Source organism: Podarcis filfolensis, assembly GCF_964270895.1.
Source record: "Podarcis filfolensis genome assembly, chromosome: 3".
Classification (NCBI taxonomy): Eukaryota; Metazoa; Chordata; class Lepidosauria; order Squamata; family Lacertidae; genus Podarcis; species Podarcis filfolensis.
The window spans coordinates 11337215-11355864 of record NC_139606.1 but is presented as its reverse complement, the minus strand read 5'-3'; the positions used below and the strand labels follow the sequence as shown (position 1 = coordinate 11355864).

The 18650-nt window shown below is 44.0% G+C and overlaps 1 protein-coding gene and 1 pseudogene across 2 annotated transcripts in view; one reads left to right on the top strand and one right to left on the bottom strand.

The window, feature by feature from the left end:
* LOC310759499 (uncharacterized protein) overlaps positions 1-18650 on the top strand; it is a 402944-nt gene that overhangs the window by 224688 nt on the left and 159606 nt on the right. The gene's annotated exons all lie outside the window — the stretch shown is intronic.
* Positions 2871-3506, bottom strand: LOC310759005 (protein mago nashi homolog; annotated as a pseudogene). Its single transcript has one exon. The product of its transcript is annotated as a protein mago nashi homolog (transcript).

Sequence of the window (18650 nt, the reverse complement as noted above, 5' to 3'; positions counted from 1 at the left end):
GCCAATAAAGCAAGATGAGCACCGCAACCCCAGAGTCAGCCACGACTGGACCTAATGGTCAGGGGTCCCTTTACCTTTACCTTTTTTACCCAGAAGAGCCATTTATAGAAGAAAGCGGTAAATGCAGCCTTTCTAGATTGCCCTCACACTTTTTGAGAATTTTGGTTGCTTGCCTAGGTTTCACAAATCACGTAGTGGATCCATATAGGATTAGGAGATAACACTGTGGGGAACCCTGCAATCTCAACGGTTGCTTTCTTCTGAGGAAGGAAAGGGGATCCATTTGGACTTTGCATAATTACACAACATAAAAATGTACGTAAGTGCTAATAAAAAAGGGTTCTCCATACATCTGTATATTTATTTACTTGCTTAAAAATGTTTTTTTAAATAATATTTATTAGAGTTTCAAACAATCACAAAAATGACAAAAAAATAACAAAACAAAAAGAATAAGAAAAAAAAAATACAAAATACAAAGAAGTAAAACCAATTAAAAACAAGTCAATCCTTCCATGTCTTATCTTTCATTTGCTTGTTTCCCTGACCTCCTCACACCTCCTTTTTTTGTATTCTAGTTCAATAGTTGTTTCAGCAAATCCTTACCATTTTTTCCTTTATCTTAATAGTTTATCTTAATATATTGTAACTTTACATTCTCACCTGTTAACAATCCATTTTTACATACCCCTTTGTAACATTACTGCTAAAACCACATAACTTCATTCCAACATCCCTCTAACATTCCTTAATTTTACAATATTTCTGTAGATAATCTTTAAATTTCTTCCAATCTTCTTCTACCGACTCTTCTCCCTGGTCTCGGATTCTGCCAGTCATTTCCGCCAGTTCCATATAGTCCATCAGCTTCATCTGCCATTCTTCCCGGGTGGGTAAATCTTGTGTCTTCCAATACTTTGTGATGAGTATTCTTGCTGCTGTTGTTGCATACATAAAGAGAGTTCTATCCTTCTTTGGCACCAATTGGCCGACCATGCCCAGGAGAAAGGCCTCTGGTTTCTTCAGGAAGGTATATTTAAATACCTTTTTCATTTCATTATAGATCATCTCCCAGAAAGCCTTAATCCTTGGGCACGTCCACCAAAAGTGAAAGAATGTACCTTCATTTTCTTTACATTTCCAACATTTGTTATCGGGCTAATGATAGATTTTTGCAAGCTTGACTGGTGTCATGTACCACCTGTATATCATTTTCATAATATTCTCTCTTAAGGCATTACATGCCGTAAATTTCATACCTGTGGTCCATAACTGTTCCCAGTCAGCCAACATAATGTTATGTCCGACATCTTGTGCCCATTTTATCATAGCACATTTCACCGTTTCATCCTGAGTATTCCATTTCAACAGCAAGTTATACATCCTTGATAATATCTTAGTTTTGGGGTCTAACAGTTCTGTTTCCAATTTTGATTTTTCCACCTGGAAGCCAATTTTCTTGTCCAAATTGTAAGCCTCCCTTATTTGCTTAAAAATGTTTATCCCCTGTTTTGGGGTGTGAGGCCTCACAAGGCAACTAACAAAATTAATCTTAAATAAAATAAAATAAGCTATTTCAGAAAACAATTAGCAAATCAAGGCACAGGAGCTAGAGGGTCAGGTAGCATCTTCCTCCCTCCCTCCTTGCAGAGCCAATTCTGCCATTCCAGTTTCTCCTGTATGTATAAGGTGCATTCAGAACTTCCCCGTGTACTGCCTCTCACACCAACTCAATTGAAGGCACTGGCTGGACTTGGTCTCACATAACTTGATTTCCACATGAAAGCGAGAGAAGTGTCATCTGCATACTGCATTGATAAGCTCCACACATACCCATACATACGGCTTCTATCTCCATTTAACAGTGTGTACTTCCCATTGTGTAACAGAGGAGGTAAGCAAATCTTTTAAAAAAACAAAAACCCATTCTCATCTCCATGCCGGTGGAAGTTTGTTTTCTGCATTCTTTTAGACGTAACTTTAAAAGCATATTATTCAAACAGGCCTTTGCAATGTGAATTTCTTCAGCCAGTACTTATTGGTGTTTTAACTGATTCTTTTATTGACCTTGCAGTTTTGTATGCTGTATACCACCTTGCTGTATTTTAATGTCTATAAACATTTCAATAGATACAATTATATGCAAATGCACATACACACACAGTTAACTGTTAGATTAATAGTCTAATCCGGTCTCTCCTCTACCACTCGGGTAGCTTGTATCTTTCTGTTCTCGCCACCACAGCAATATCCTGTCTTGCCACATCTCTGTCAGTGTTAGCTAAAGCTGGCAAGGGATTTGCCTCTAGTCTAGACTTCAGTCTAACTGTAGTGTTAATTGTAGGTTGCAAGAGGCTGCATTCTGCATTTGCCATAGCTCTGGCCACTGACATCACTTTGATCTTTATCCTTGGAAATCACATTCATTGAGAAAAGCTAAAACAAATTTCTCCCTCAGAGAGCTACCATCAAAGGCTGTGCTCTTTCAACTTGAACATTATCCCTGAAGCTTTGAGACTGCAATTAGAAATCAAATGCTGACTAATGTTCATCTGCTCTCAGTATCTGGCTGCAGAAATGTCAAAGCACCACAGGGCCTTACTCAGGGTACAATGCTGAATTTCATATCTACGTGCCAGGTTTAGATAGCTTTTAGAAAATGTAGGCTTTAAAGGGGAATAGCAGGAAAACATAGTATTTTATGGTTACGGTAATACTATGATCACCTGACACCGGAGGGCAAAACCATGGCATAAAAGAAATTAGCTGGCATTTGACTGGCATATTTATAACTGACGCAGTTGTTTGAAGGGGTGCCTAGAGAATTTTATTAAGGTTTCATTATCCCTGGCGTAGTGTGGATCTTGTCCTCACATCTTTCTTTTTTTAAGCTTTTTAGCATTTATTAAATTCACTGTAAAAAATCTGACGCACATAAAACCAATGAGAGGTAAGGAATGGAAAGTCACCCCACCGAAAGAAACTTTACAGTACAAATTTAAATCCATACAATTTAATCTTGAACAGCAATTTAATCTTAATCTTAGCTTAATCTTGAAGTTTAATCCAATGAGACTGAAGACGAGACACTTGAGGTCCTGGACAAGGTAGTAAAACACTCTTAGACCTTCTGGATCCTTGGACTGATTTACATCAATAAGAGAACCAATTTTTGATGTGGTAAAAGAGATGTGTTCATCACCAATTACAATTTCAAGCTCCGGCTGGCCAACTCTATCAGGAGGCGGCCATAATGCATCATCTTCTTTCGTGATTTCACTGTCATCGATTATCCTCTTTATTTAGCTCTTCCATCAGACTTTTGTGTACGTAGGCCTCTTTTCTGATCATGACATCATTTTTATAATTGCTGTTGTTTGCATATCTCAGTTTCCCATCAGGGCGGAACTCGAAAAACTCGTGGCCGAACTTCCTCTTGTGCCCAACGTAATAACACAGATAGAAATCGCTCGCCATGGCCACATATTCCCCACCGGCCCACCGAGACCTTGTCCTCACATCTTAAACATGAAGTTGAGAGTTCATTAAACCTCAAGACCCTTTGGCTTCTAGAAGCCGAAAATGAAGCCCATAGCCCTCACACCACTGCAATACTTTGCTTGTGTGGTTTTAGAAATGCCTAAGGCAAGGTAAGGGACGCAGGTGGCGCTGTGGGTTAAACCACAGAGCCTAGGACTTGCCGATCAGAAGGTCAGCGGTTCGAATCCCCGTGACGGGGTGAGCTCCCGTTGCTGGGTCCTGCTCCTGCCAACCTAGCAGTTCGAAAGTGCGTCAAACTTCAAGTAGATAAATAGGTACCGCTCCGGCGGGAAGGTAAACGGTGTTTCTGTGTGCTGCTCTGGTTTGCCAGAAGCGGCTTAGTCATGCTGGCCACATGACCCGGAAGCTGTACGCTGGCTCCCTCGGCCAATAAAGCGAGATGAGCGCCGCAACCCCAGAGTTGGTCACGACTGGACCTAATGGTCAGGGGTCCCTTTACCCTTTACCTTTAAGGCAAGGTAGCAGTGAATACCAGTAACTGGGAAGCCACAGGAGGGAAGAGTGTTCCTGTGCTCAAATCCTGCTTGGGGGTTTCCCACAGGTATCTGGTGGGCCACTATGAGAACAGGATGCTGGACTATGTGGGCTTTTGGCCTGATCCAGCAGGCACTTCTTATGTCCTTATGGTGACCTCCAGATGTTAAGGGCCCCTATCTCACATCAGCCCCGGTCACCATGGTGAATGGTCAAAGTTGATAGAGTATGGAGTTGCGTGTCAAGGTCCCCAAGCCACCCCAATAAAACACAATTCACACAGAATTTTTAAAAAATGTTTTTGGTATAATTTTGGCCACAACTTTATTAAAATACAGAAAGTGTGAGTGGTTGCTTAGGCATTGGTTGCGACTCTCTGTCCCCACCCGGGGCAGACTGACATTTGCACGCCCACAAAAGTCAGAAAGGGAAAACATTTTGGGGAGAAAGATGGAGCTGGGAACCATGCCCTCACCTCTCCCCAAATGCTCCCAGGGACTCTTGCATGGCCCTAGCCCTTTGACAGGGGTTCAGAGAAAAGCATGGCAAGCCCCTGGATTCCTTTAATGGAATACCCTTTCAGCAGCAGCATTGGAGGGGCAGGCACAGCCAATCCATGCCCCTCCACCAACCACTTCATAAAAACCAATGCCTAACCGCAACCTTACAAGTTGTGACGATTTGCTGCACAGTAGGCAAAAACCAAATGGCACCAGCCAATCAGCCAAATGGAAAAAATTCCTACCAGGCTCCCACCCCAAAAGCAGACAACCCCATGACAGGCATAGCAAGGTCAATGTGAACAACCCTAAATATAGGGAGGGTGGGCGGGTAATCCGATGTGTGCAGTGAAGAGAGGAAGCTCAACGCTGCGCTCAGGGAATATAAAACTTCTTGGCTGTCAATCATAAAATGGCAACATCAGATTCTCCCCAACGACAAAGAGGAGCCCAATTGCAATGGTGGCCAACTACCTTTACCCGCCCAGCAACAGTGGAATGTCTTGCAAGACCCCACCGCAACACATGCTCTCCATGAAGGAGAACACACTTTCCAAAATAATCTGGAGAACATCACGTTGACTACCCCTGGTCTAGGTGTGTACCTAAACAAAGCCCTTAAAAAAAAAAGATTGATAGTTTTATAGTATTACTGTCAATGCAGAAATCAAAGACAGTCTTGAATTTAAGCTGGTTTGAGGCCATATGGCCAGCCTTCCAAGGAGTGCATGAAATGCATTCTTAGGAAAGTTGGTATATATATATATATATATATATATATATATATATATATATGACAAAATCCACTTTTAATAGTGTCAAGAGCATTTGGTGGCCAATGATCATTAGGACTTCATGTAAATATGTAAACATTATTACAGGCTCAGCTCAAGGGAAAATACATCCTCCTGATTGCCAGAGGCCATTTGGATCACCAGCTCAATAGATCTCTTCCCATTTCTTGACTTTAGTCCGTTTGACTTTGTTGTTGTTGTTGTTGTTTAGTTGTTTAGTTGTGTCTGACTCTTCGTGACCCTATGGACCAGAGCACGCCAGGCACTCCTGTCTTCCCCTGCCTCCCGCAGTTTGGTCAAACTCATGCTGGTAGCTTCGAGAACACTATCCAACCATCTCGTCCTCTGTTGTTACCTTCTCCTTGTGCCCTCCATCTTTCCCAACATCAGGGTATTTTCCAGGGAGTCTTCTCTTCTCATGAGGTGGCCAAAGTATTGGAGTCTCAGCTTCAAGATCTGTCCTTCCAGTGAGCACTCAGGGCTGATTTCCTTAAGAATGGATAGGTTTGATCTTCTTGCGGTCCATGGGACTCTCAAGAGTCTCCTCCAGCACCATAATTCAAAAGCATCAATTGTTTTAACTGTGTATTGACAAATGTACTTTTTTCTGACTGAATAAAAGGTTGAATAAAAGGTTGATGATGATGATGAAAAGCATCAATTCTTTGGCGATCAGCCTTCTTTATAGTCCAGCTCTCACTTCCATACATCACTACTGGAAAAACCGTAGCTTTAACTATACGGACCTTTGACTTTAACCTTCAACAGATCTGCCTACTTTTCCTGCTTCACTGGAAAAGTGAAGACATAGATTTGCATATTTAAAGGGGGGGAGGCAAAGGCATACATTTACCGAATAAAGCTTTGTATCTTCCCTCTGTTGGAAGATTTAGGACAGATAAAAGAAAGTAATTCTTCACCCAGTGTGTCGTTAAACTAGGGAACTCGCTCTCACGGGAGGCACAGTGATGGTCACTGACTTGGATGGCTTTAAAAAAGGACTAGACAAATTCATGGAGGACTATCAATGGCCACTAGCTACGTGTAATGACTATGATCTGTTTTCAGAGTTGAGGGCAGCAATGCTTCCAAACACCAGTTGTTGGAAACCACAGGAGGGGAGAGTGCTCTTATGTACATGTGTTTTTCGCTGGTTTCCCGAAGGCATTTGGTTGGCCACTGGAAGAACAGGAAGCTGGACTAGATGGGCTTCTGTAGTGTGACTGAGTGGTCTAAAGGGTTGGAGTAAGGCTTCAGTCACATACCAGTATATGGAGGCACTGAATTTTAGGGGAAGGACCATAGTTCTGTGGTAGAGCATCTGCTTTGCATGCAGCAGGTCCCAGGTTCTGCTCTGAGCATCTACAGTTAGGCTGGACTGGGAATGTCCATTGAAACTCTGGAGAGAGACTGCCAATGTACACAATACAGAGCTTGACGGACCAATGGTCAGACTCAAGGAAAGGTAGCTGCCTATGTCTTCTCAGTTAAAATGACGTGTGTGGCACAAAGAATTGTAGAGTTGGAAGGGACCATGAGAGTCATCTAGTCCAACCCCCTGCAATTCAGGAATCTTTCAACCAATACGGGGCACAAACCCACGACTCTGAGATTAAGAGTCTCATGCTCTATCAACTGAGCTATCCAAGGCTATAACAACATATACATCAGAGGGGTTTTATTCAGCCCCTTTTTATCATTTCCTCTTGAATTATTTGGCTTCCTTTGCCTCAATGAATTTGGCTCACCAAGATTCAATATGTGGACTGTTATGTACTGAGTTGAATAGGATCCAAAATGCAGCAGTCTGATTGGTCCTAGAACAATAGGATCCAAAATGCAGCAGTCTGGTTGGTCCTAGAACAATAGGATTCAGAATGCAGCAGTCTGATTGGTACTAGAACAATGCAGTAGTATGATTGGTCCGCAGGAGCCACCCAATCCAGCTCCAGGTGGAAGTGAATCCACAACCTGATTGGCCTACAGGAGAATCCCGGAATTAGCCAATCACGTGCAGCCCATTGTGTAAATAATGTATATAAAGTATATTTCATGGACACAAAGCATACAATATAAATCTGTTGGCTACCTCTGCAAAATAATGTCGATATCTGTCTATCTCGGGAGACGATGGAGGAGCATGCCTTTGAGGGTGAAGTCAAACTGTTGGAAGCTGCTGTGGCTGTAGAGACTGTTGCCGGAGTGACATCTTCTGTTGCAGCTGGGGCAGATGAAGGCATCTGGTTGTGCTGCTGCAAATGCACCATGGCGTTTCTTCTCCCTGCGCTCCTCCCAGCTGTCATTCCTCCTCTGGTCACTGCTATCGATATACAAACCTGACTATCTGTCTCCAAGAACTGCAGTCATCTACAAAGGATTCCCACACAGTGGGGTTGATGTTGCCAGCCTCCATGTCACATATGCAGAAATCATTGTAACACAGACTTGGTGCCTGGAGCCAGTTCCCCGTAGAGCACTTCCTTGGAGATCCTGCCATCTTCCACTCTGTAGACATGACCAAACCGCCGTAGATGTCACTGAGACAGGAGTGCAAACATGTTGGGAATGTGGACTTGGGAGAGCACATCTTTGTTTGCGACCCTGTACTGCCGTGTGATACCCAAAATCTTCCTGACACAGCGCATGTGGGTGGCTTTGAGGCATTGCCCTCACAGTTGTAAGTTGCCCATGACTCACTTCCATAAAGCAGCATGCTCAACACACAACCCTAGTAGACCTTCATCTTCGCATTGGACATTAGTATCACATTTTCCCATACCCTTTTGGAGATGTGAGCCATTGATGTACAGTGGTACCTCGGGTTAAGTACTTAATTCGTTCCAGAGGTCCATACTTAACCTGAAACTGTTCTTAACCTGAAGCACCACTTTAGCTAATGGGGCCTCCTGCTGCTGCCGCGCCGCCGTAGCACAATTTCTCTTCTCATCCTGAAGCAAAGTTCTTAACCTGAAGCAATATTTCTGGGTTAGTGGAGTCTGTAACCTGAAGCGTATGTAACCTGAAGCGTATGTAACCCGAGGTACCACTGTACTTGAGTTGCTAATACACTTGTCCAGCTCAGCTTCGATGGACAGGCTGCTCTATCAATAAATATTAGATATCAACAATTTGAGTGTAGCTACCAGCCTGACAGCAGTCACGAAATTAAAAGACGCCTGCTCCTTGGGAGAAAGGTGATGGCAAACCTAGACAGCATCTTAAAAAGCAGAGACATCACCTTGCCAACAAAGGTCCGTATAGTTAAAGCCATGGTTTTCCCAGTAGTGATGTATGGAAGTGAGAGCTGGACCTTAAAGAAGGCTGATCGCTGAAGAATTGATGCTTTTGAATTATGGTGCTGGAGAAGTCCCAGACTCTTGAAAGTCCCATGGACTGCAAGAAGATCAGACCTATCCATTCTTAAGGAAATCAACCCTGAGTGCTCACTGGAAGGACAGATTGTGAAGCTGAGGCTCCAGTACTTTGGCCACCTCATGAGAAGAGAAAACTCCCTGTAAAAGAACTTGATGTTGGGAAAGATGGAGGGCACAAGGAGAAGGGGACAACAGAGGACGAGATGGTTGGACAGTGTTCTCGAAGCTACTAACATGAGTTTGACCAAACTGTGGGAGGCAGTGGAAGACAGGAGTGCCTGGCAGGCTCTGGCCCATGGGGTCATGAAGAGTCAGACACGACTAAATGACTAAACAACAACAAACCAGCCTGCTGCACCAACATAATTTGCTTTGCCAATTTTGGCAATCAGTATGTTTCTCGCAATGATGCGCTAAGCATTTATTCTATTGCTTAGCCATCCTGTATTTCTCCCGATGACGGACTCATAGTGAATCTCTGCATGTCAGATAGGCAAAGTCCATGAAGATCAATTGGGCAATCAAAAATGCAGCCTTCTTGCCTGCTGCATGCCTGCCATCGTATCTCCACCCTCAACTTTTTATTTGCTAAAAGGAACAAATGGGAAAGGGGAAGCAATTAAATTTTGTAGCTTTTAAAGCTGGCCTGTGTATATGGTAAGAAAATACCATAAATGTTTTTTGACTTTTTGCCAGTTGTTAGCAATGTGCAGCCCATATGAATTCCTATATAACAAGGATGGAAATAATGTCAAGAAACCCCGTAAAGGCTTTTGTGGCCTGAATTGTAATGAATGTAGTTTGATACAAAGACTTTCTCACAACATGGCAAAGTGAATCATAAAATACTGGACCTTGAAAGTTAATGCATTATTTTTTTTTTAACAATAGCCCAGGGACGGTTTACGTAATGAATTGTAATTAACCCACCTTCAGAATCTTTTATGAGTGTTTTGCCAATTAGCTTTGCATGCTTGCTAATGACTCATAGCCTGCGCATGTCTTTACAGAGCACACTTGTTGCTAGTCTGTTAAGTCAGCAGAAGTATGCAGCATGCTGATGTAGCTACAGGTAAGAGCCACCCGATACTAACAAACTTTAGCATTCGCCACTCAGAATGCATTTGCAAGGACTGAAAGCCCAAGATAATTGTAATGTATAGCAACGGCAAGAGGCTTTTGGTTTCTGAAAGATTGCGAGGAATGTACTGGGCTCTGGTTGAAACATCTGTTGTTACTTAGTACTAACATATATAATATTGCTAATTGCTGAGACATCTTTGTTTTCCTTACTTAGCACTAGGGTTAGAATGGTTTTATTTTTGTGGTTCATGGCTTCCTGCCATTTGCAACACAAGTTCTACTCTAAAGAAAATAAAATGGCTTGCAGGCTGCCTACTTACGTGGTGTACAGGCTTTCTATTTTTAAGAAAAATTAAAGAGGATTAGTGCAATAATGCAGAGCATACAGAATTGTTTCTTGCCAGCCTTGGGTGCATATTTACAAGCGCCCGATTCCTGCCCTCCCAAATGGTATCGCTTCAGAAGCGATTAAATGGGGAAATGCAGTCGAATGGCCTTTATATTGCATTTCCTGCTTATTTCATCTGTTAGATTAACTGATGCTAGTGAGGTACCCATAAAATTGTGCAAACACACATTGTTCTCCCTAACCTCCAATAATAGTCATGATGATAGTATGAGGCATGGACACCAGCTTTCTTAACTTAGCAAAAAGCAGCAAAGGGGATAAATATGTTGGAAAGCTACCAACCCTTCAGCGTAGGTACCTGATCTGAAGAATACCCGTTTCACTATTTATCTGACATGGACCATTCCACTCTGGCTCCAAGTGCCAGAAAATCAGCTGACTGATCTGGGTTTGTTTTTGCCAGCACCCCTTGAAGGTATTTCTGAGGAGACACCTGATCACCCCATGTCATCTGGACTTGCCAGCCACAGATATAATGAAATGGACAGGGTTCAAGAGCAAGTAGCCCCTTCTGTCGGTAGGGTGTGAGATATCATTGGGATAAGGTCCCCTTATCAAAGAGATGCCTCAGGAGGTTCCCCAGGTTTGCCTCTTTCCCTGCGCCTGACAACTGTAACTGTGTTACACCAAATACTATCACACTGAATGAATTGATTCTTCCCCACAACTTCCATAGTGTGGGGTTGGTGTTCTCAATTTGCCAGTTGTGAGGTTATTGAAAAACGGTCCTACTTCACCCTGCAAATGTTGACTGGTGAATGTCATGCTACAACATCATAAAGGGTGTGTGTGACTGGGGGCTACCATTCAGAAGGGGGTGGGGTAATCCTCATTGAGCCTTGAAGTTCACTGAGAGGGTGAATCTTAAAGTGTGTGGGATCCAAGCCAGTTAGAGCTTAATAGTTCAGAACCGGCACCTTGAATTTTGCAGAAAAGGTAATAGTGAGCCTTTGCAGGTGCTGGAACATGGATGCAGTGTGTTCTCTTCTCGGGAGGAGGTCATTATGCACCAAGAAAGCAAGGCCAGTCTTGCCTAAAATTCATCATCCGTAATCTAACCTCAAGATTGCAAAGCCATTAATTGCCATTGCTCGATCTGAATTGGACAAATCTCACCAGGTTCGTCTGATGAAAATGGCTCCTTGCTCATCTCCATAACCTGTGTTTCCATGTATAATTAGGAGCACTCAACAACCACCAGTCTGAGGGAAGGTGAACACTACCTATTATGCAACTCCAAATGATGAGTCTATCTGACCATTAATGCTTCAGTCTTGACTGAGATTCTCTCTCCCTCTCTTTTGACTCGCCTACATCCAGTTTCATGGCATGATCAAACAATGGATAAGAAACCAGATTATAGGACCCAGGGGCAGGGGAGAATGAGAATGTGAGTAACAGCTATGGGTTATTTAGCATATGGTATGACACCTAAGGCTGTACCTCTGGATGTTGCCGAACAGCTTCGTATATTCATTAAACACAACTGGGGACAAGATGGCACTTTGAATAGAGAAGTCTCGGGGGATGAAAAGCCAACCACCCATTGTTACATTTTAGGTCTTCTGATGGCTGCTGATGAGTGAAGTGTGGGATTTAACGTCTGCTAAGAGGACCTTTTTGTTGGGATGTGGGTGGCGCTGTGGGTTAAACCACAGAGCCTAGGACTTGCCGATCAGAAGGTCGGTAGTTCGAATCCCCGCGAGGGGATGAGCTCCCATTGCTCGGTCCCTGCTCCTGCCAACCTAGCAGTTCAAAAGCACGTCAAAGTGCAAGTAGATAAATAGGTACCGCTCCGGCGAGAAGGTAAATGGCGTTTTCCGTGCGGCTTAGTCATGCTGGCCACATGACCCGGAAGCTGTACGCCAGCTCCCTCGGCCAATAAAGCGAGATGAGCGCCACAACCCCAGAGTTGGCCATGACTGGACCTAACGTCAGGGGTCCCTTTACCTTTACCTTTAAGAGGACCTTTAAATGTTACTTTACATAGTTGGGGCAACATTCATTCATTCATTCATTCATGACATTTATACCTCACCTTTTATTCCAAGGAGCTCATTATGCTATGCCCGGTTCTCCAACTCCCCATTTCATCACCACTATAACCATGTGAAGTATCTTAGGCTGGGAGTGTCTGCCTGGCCCAAGGTCACCCAGTGTGCTGAGTGAGGACTTGACCCTCCTTTTCCCAGGTCCTAGTCTAAGACTCCAACCACTATTCCACATGGGCTCTATTTCATGCTGGAGTGTGACGGAATGCTGTCATAGCTAGAGCCCTGTATAATATATTTTTTTGGGGGGGAGCAAACAGACAGGTTTGTGGACAGGTGGCAGACACCACCCCAGCCCCAACTTATGCATATTCATTTGATGTTTGTGGGGTGTTATTCAGTGTAGGTAAAAAGGTAAAGGACCCCTGGATGGTTAAGTCCAGTCAAAGGCGACTATGGGATGTGGGTGGCGCTGTGGTCTAAACTACTGAGCCTCTTGGACTTGCCAATCAGAAGGTCGGTGATTCAAATCCCCGCGGCGGGGTGAACTCCCGTTGCTCTGTCCCAGCTCCTGCCAACCGAGCAGTTTGAAAGCATACCAGTGTAAGTAGATAAATAGGGTGGGAAGGTAAATGGCGTTTCTGTGCACTTTGGCTTCTGTCACGGTGTCCCGTTGCGCCAGAAGTGGTTAAGTCCTACTGGCCACATGACCCAGAAAGCTGTCTGCAGACAAACGCCAGCTCTCTCAGCCTGAAAGCAAGATGGGCACCACAACCCCATAGTCACCTTTGACTGGACTTAACCGTCCAGGGGAATAGGTGTACTGGCTTCCACTATCACAAATATTTAGTTGACTGTGGCCCAGAATATTTACGTGACTGAGCTATACTAGTGGTGAGTGAAGCACAGACAAGTGAGGAGTGGGAAATCCCCTTGCCTGTGGTAAGATTTACATCAGTGTTGAGAAAACCCTTTTCAGCTTGAGGGATGAGCCTTATTCTGAATGAAGCAAAGATTTTATCTATGTACAGTAGGCCAGTTTCTTGTAACACACACACACACACACACACACACACAATATTGGTAGCTCAGTTGGTAGAGCATGAGACTCTTAATCTCAGGATTATAGGTTGAAGTCCCATGTGGGGCAGATGTTTCCTGCATTGCAGGAAGTTGGACCAGATCACCCCTGTGGCTCTACAATTCTATGATTCTATCCTCAATCTAGATACCCAGGAGCCAACATCAGAGTGCAGCATCTCAGCCAGGCAAAAATATTTCAGCTGCAAAGCTGGGCCAAGTGAGAGTAGTCCCAAGGGCCAGACAGTGAGAATCGGAGGGCCACATCTCCCATCACTGCTCTCTATGTCAAGCTGTATTCTGGCATGTATAGTTGTATGTAGGAGGGTATGAAGTTTTTCCCAGCAAGAGGTCGTTTTCTGACTAGGGCTTAAGTTACCCTGCGGAGCATGTGTCCAGCCTTGGTCCAGTTCTGGGAAAGGGGCCAGCTCAAAGAAGACTGCATGAATAGTGGCGTAGCATGAGGGGCACAGGGTACAAAATCATTAGGGGGACAAAATTTCTGGTGCTGCCTCAGTACAGCTGTGTACATCCTTTGCTGGGCTCCATTGAAAACAGCTTCTCCATGCAAACCAGGAAGTGACCTCTCCAGACAACGGAATGCCTCTTCTTTCCTTATCTCTGTGGCTGCAATCTCCTGGGAGACGCAGATGCCATTAGGCAGTTGAATGGGTACTCCATCCGTTTCCCTCCCTCCTTCTCACCCATCCCTCTGTGTGGGTACTATGCCAACATGCATGAAAACTGTTTCAGTAGCTGAAGAGACCAGCATAGGACCAGATTCCTAACATATGCTGACTGTTTTTTAATGTGTGTGTGTGTGTGTGTGTATTTCTCATTTAGCTTTCTACTCTATAAGGATGTCCCAAAGGTCATGTGGGAAAGTGCCAGTAAAATCTTGCTCAGCATTTATATGGATTACTCTAACACTGTAGTGTTAAGAGATCAAGCATGCCGTTGTACTTCATTTACCAAAAATATGTGTGCTTCTTTGCTTTTTGAGCAGTCCGGTGAGATGAAGCAGATTGGGTCAGCTGGAAGAGCTGCGCTCTCCTGGCAGTCTGAACAAACATCAATTCCACCTCATTAAAGATGTGGTGTGTTGGGTGATGATAACCGGAAGATGGTGTCTGGCAAAAACCACCATTCATATTCATAGTTGGATTTAAGTGAATTAATAACCAGACGAGGGTTATTACTGAAACAATATTGTGCTGAAAATTTGATCTCTTTTGTTTATTTGGGTTTAAAAAATAATAATCTTGGTATTTCCGACAGATCCGCTACTTTTACTATTGATTTTGTCCAAATCATGTGCAGGACTTGGCATGCCATTTCAGGTGATCAGGGTTTGACTTTTCATCACTTCATTTAGCTCAGACGAGTTGACTAAAAAAAAAAGTGTTGACACTTTTTTTATAAATAGAAAGCATATGGTTAGTTAATCATTTAGAATCACTGAACACCTACCCAGAGTGGTCATAATTATAGCAATAGTCACATAGTATGTGAAGCCCTACCACAGATTTCTTGGGTGTTGCTTGAACTGCTGTGCTTCTATGTCTGGACGACTAATTTGGATGGTGATTCGTCAAGTAATGTAATCTTCAGAGGTTGCAAGTGAAAGGAAAACCCGAGGTGTCCTTTATGGTATTACATGAACAGGAAGGAGCTAGCAGACTTCAACAACTGCTTTCACAATTGCTGTGCTCCTGTAAACTTCTGGGGCATGAAAGCAATTAACAACTAATATAGGTTAGGTAGGACTCGTTATTGGAAATTATGCAGTCTCTGCTCAACAATCCTTCTGGGAAGTAGACCTAAAGTTAATTAAAGATATTAGAAAAAATACTAGTTGTTCTCAACTAGTGCTTGGTCATGCATACCAGGCACATAAACAGCCCCTCTAAACTGCTTACCTTTCCAGGTGATCTCCAGATTTTGGAAAGTTGAAACTCTCCCTCTGTTGGTGAATTGGCTCTCTGATACCTGGGATCCTTGAAGAAATGTTGCCAATTTAAAGGGGCCAGAGGTTTCAACAAAGCAGAAGTCTTCCTCTCAGTATGGCTTTCTTTCATGTTGAAGTGAGAGGGGTTAAATAAAGCTGAATGCTATCTTCTATCTGTACATGCTAAGATGTTTAATAGTGTACTTTGGCCTCTGCTACTGGCCAAGGGTAGGGACATGGGGGGGGTGCTGTGGGTTAAACCACAGAGCCTAGGACTTGCCGATCAGAAGGTCAGCGGTTCGAATCCCCACAATGGGGTGAGCTCCCGTTGCTCGGTCCCTGCTCCTGCCAAACTAGCAGTTCGAAAGCACGTCAAAGTGCAAGTAGATAAAAAGGTACTGCTCCAGCAGGAAGATAAACGGCGTTTCCGTGCGCTGCTCTGGTTTGCCAGAAGCGGCTTAGTCATGCTGGCCACATGACCCGGAAGCTGTACGCTGGCTCCCTCGGCCAATAAAGCGAGATGAGCGCTGCAACCCCAGTGTCGGCCATGACTGGACCTAATGGTCAAGGGTCCCTTTACCTTACTGGCCAAGGGTGACTGTACCTCACTCCTCTAAGGAAGAAGATCATGGCAAGAACTTGGCCCCATCCATTGGCCAGCGAAGGAGCAGCTGAAGGAGGTTGGCTTTCGCTCTCCCTGCCAGGAAGAAGAGTCTGTTCCAACTTCCAGTTGCCCTGGGACTGCAGAGCTAAAATGAGATTCACTCTGGCCCCATCAGTCAGTCAGAGGACATGGGGCTGTGGGGTGGGAAAGGAGAGTTCAGGGTTGTTGTTGTTGTTTGCATTATTTGTTGCTTGTAAGATGTTACGATAATAGGGTTAAAAAGCAGGGCATAAATCTTCCAAATTAACAGAAGTATTGTTGTTTTAGCACTATAGCAATTGCACATTATTCGGCTTAATAAGCACGAAAGATGAAGTATTAAACTATGGGACGTAGAGTCCTCCAGACGTTGTACAAATTCTGTTCACACTTCCAAGAGTGTGCTTGGGTTGGGCCCACCCATTACTGCCATGCTGCCTCCAGAAAGTTGGCCAAATAAAGTCACAGTACTGTGGCACTGTGGGTTAAACCACAGAGCCTAGGACTTGCCAATCAGAAGGTCGGTGGTTTGAATCCCCGCGAGGGGATGAGCTCCCGTTGCTGGGTCCCAGCTCCTGCCCACCTAGCAGTTTGAAAACACGTCAAAGTGCAAGTAGATAAACAGGTACCGCTCCAGCGGGAAGGTAAACGGCGTTTCCGTGCACTGCTCTGGTTCGCCAGAAGCGGCTTAGTCATGCTGGCCACATGCTGGCATGGCTCCCGCGGCCAATAAAGCGACATGAGCACCGCAACCCCAGAGTCGGTCACCACTGGACCTAATGGTCAGGAGTCCCTTTACCTTTACCTGCTGTAAAATACAGTAGAAATGCATCAGTGACAAGTACATTGAGAAGAAAGCATAAAACGCCAGATTCTTGGCAGGCAACTACCTGCCAGAATAAAAAAAAATGTATTTACCAAAGATAGAGAGGACCACCTGTACTTATTTCACGAGTCAAGGTGTGCTGCAAGGAGTCTTTCAATTCTCTCTCTTCATCTTAGATGCAGTGTTGTGGGAGGAAAAGGAAAAAAGAAGCCCCCAAAGTCTGCCGAACTAACTTCAGCTCCGAAAGGAGCCACCTGTACAAATAGGAAACTTATGCTCCAGTTTCATTTTAATGAACCTCCTGAAGAATCCAAGAACCTTCTTCCTCCTCTGTACATGGAAGGCATTAAAAACTGACATCCATGTATGATAATAAGCTATGTGCTTTTTTAAAAAAATAATCCTTCTATATCCCAGAGAAGTGTCACCACTCTATGTGATGCTTAGTTTGGGTCTCAGAGAACCCACTGGATAACACAGCTGAGTCCAAAGGCTGAACTAAGTTGAGAGCTCATGATTTTGGTGACACAGAAGCCCAGGCAGAAGTGTCTGAACCATGTACAGCAGACGCTTGGGTTGTGAACGTGATCCGTGCAGGATGCATGTCCGCAACCTGCAGTGTTCGCAACCCGCGTCTGTGCAGACGCAAAGTGTGATTTAGTGCTTCTGCGCATGCACGGCCGCCAAAACCCGGAAGTAACCTATTCCAGTACTTCCGGGTTTCGGCAGTCCATAACCTGAAAAAACAGAACCTGAAGCGTCTGTAACCTGAGGTATGACTGTATTTAAACAAATTATCAATATATACTGTATGAGACAGCAACACCAAGGTGGCCTCAGGCTCCCTGCCCTACCCAAGGCCATCCAAGTCAATGGAGCTAAAGAGGGTGATTTACTGCTTTTCCCCATTCAGCTCAAGGGCCAGGAATGCCCCTTTAGGATGGATTAGCCCAGGTTTTCAAATCACCACTCATCTGGTGGTCTTCAGAGAGTAAAAATTGTTTTAGGGGAGTCAGTTCAGTATATGCTATCACTGACCCCCTTCCACCTACCAAATTGCCCACAAACCGCTTTCATCTGTGATCTGATGTTTTACATTGCATACTAGCACATGAGCCTGTGGATGTCCTGGGAGGTGGCATCTCATTTTAGGTCCTAGAGGTAGAGCAGAGTCAGAATGGAAGGGGAACACCTCTGACAAATACTTTCTCCCACTGTGAAAAGCACCACATTTGCAGGGAGCTGCAAACCACTGATAACTGCTTTGCCATTCAGAATGAGCAAATGGCTTCATGACCTCGCTCTGAATTTTCTTTGTGATGTCATGATGGAGCCAGATATGATTGGCTACATGGCTTCATTGTATCGTCATGGAGCCAAATCCATTTGGTTTTGTGATACTGCCGTGCTACCTACATGATCTGTGATTGGCTGGGATCATATATTAACAAAAAGAAGATGGCAGTGTGTGTGTTTTTTAAAAAAAGTATTCTGATGTCACTGATGTCAAGAGGCACCAAACAGGTATTTAAAAGGCACAAAAATGGTGAGCTTGGACAGGAGATATTTGGAAGGTCCTGGTGTGCTCTGGTCCCTGGGGTCACAAAGAGTCGGACACGACTAAACGACTAAACAACAACAACAACAATTACAAAACTGCCAATTGCAAAAAGGGAAAAAGAGTTTGCTAACAAATGTATCACAGCATGAAAGTTTTCACTGTATTCATCTGACCCCATTAACAGTTTAAATTTAAAGTATAAAATACCCCTGTATCAAACACGAAAGTTTGGTTGTGCTTAGACTAACCTTGTGAAGAATACAGAGAATACAAAGATTAGATGGACTATGAAAGAATTTAAGGAACGGAAGCGACTGAAGAACAGATGTAAAGGTGAATTAGATAACCAAGAGACGTGTGGTGAATGCGGTGGAAGTCTTTTATAATATTTTAACTAGGATTTAAA